This window comes from Corylus avellana, chromosome ca1 (assembly GCF_901000735.1).
Source record: "Corylus avellana chromosome ca1, CavTom2PMs-1.0".
Classification (NCBI taxonomy): domain Eukaryota; kingdom Viridiplantae; phylum Streptophyta; class Magnoliopsida; order Fagales; family Betulaceae; genus Corylus; species Corylus avellana.
In genome coordinates this window covers 5523118-5524489 of record NC_081541.1, presented here as the reverse complement: position 1 = coordinate 5524489, position 1372 = coordinate 5523118, and positions in this window count along the sequence as shown.

Sequence of the window (1372 nt, the reverse complement as noted above, 5' to 3'; positions counted from 1 at the left end):
GTATTGCATCACATATCAATCAATCATTTAAGGGGAAATGAGTGATATTTCGTAAAAAAATTTCCTCTTAAAAAAATATTAAAACGGTAAACCAACGTGAGACACTGTAGACTCACGTGCGTAATATCACCGCTATATATATATATATATATATATATATATATAGACTGTGGGAGAGAAGGCTATTTATAGGCCTCGTGGATAGGGTTGCCAGCCAGGTGGGATGGTAGTTTAATTTGTTTGCAGTTTCAGTTTTGGCAGTTAAGAACTTTGACTTTTGTAGTCTACAGTTTTGGTAGTTGGTTGGAGAGGAAATTGATCAAGAAGTCTTAGCGTGCAACTTAATTTGGTGAATTAGGTAAGTATTTATTGTTAGTTTTTAGTTTTTTGTTTTTGTAAGTAAGTATTTATTGTTAGTTAATTACGAAGATGCTTCCACTAATCGGATTGACTCGATCTGTATTCTTTTTTACGATTATGTATATATCCTATATAAAGTATATATACACAAAAGAGCCAAATTAATTAATTTTATATATATATATATATATAGGAGATGATCCCATGCACACGCATAAATAGTGTACGTACGTATGTGTGTAACCATGGTGAATTGCATGTAACGGTGAGCGTGTGGGTGTACGGTAGGCGTGAAAATTTGGTAGTGAGGAACGGTTAGTTAGGGGTGATCGGTTTGTTTTTATTAGATTTTATGTTAGCAAATTAAGTGTCAAAACTAGTTTAGTTGCTCGTCTTGGTTTGAGTTGTCTAGTTGATTCTTAAGTTGGAGCCAAAAGCTAGGTGAAAACGATAGAAGTCCGCTCACAACCACAGTTGAATAATGTTTGAACATATATGATGGTCATTGATCTAGATTTGAGACACTCGGTCGCAATGACAACGATTGATAAAATTGTGAAACCCTAGCACATGTTCGGATGTATCATTGGTCCGCTCGAATGCCGTGGCCTCAAATATTGTATTTTCTAAAAAAAATTGCGCCTAAAACTTCTGTTTTCCCAAGGTCTATATATACAAGCATCATAATTAAGTCACGATTTTCAATAGACCCAAGCCATTATTTTGTGTAATTGGATAGAGCTTTTGTATCCCTATCTCTTCATTCTCAAATCTTTTGTAGACTGTGTTAAATTAAATAGCTAATTAAGGAGCATAATTATATATGTTACAAAAATGATATATACCGTAAAATATTCTACCAAAGAGAAGGCTGCTACTCGATCCTCTCATGACGTTCAAGTCAGAAATCACGTACTTCACACATTTTAATACACAATCTGTGATCTTGCACCAATCAATGAAAATAAATCCACGAAAAGTAGCAGATCTGCCAAAAGGTTTGAAGGGGTTT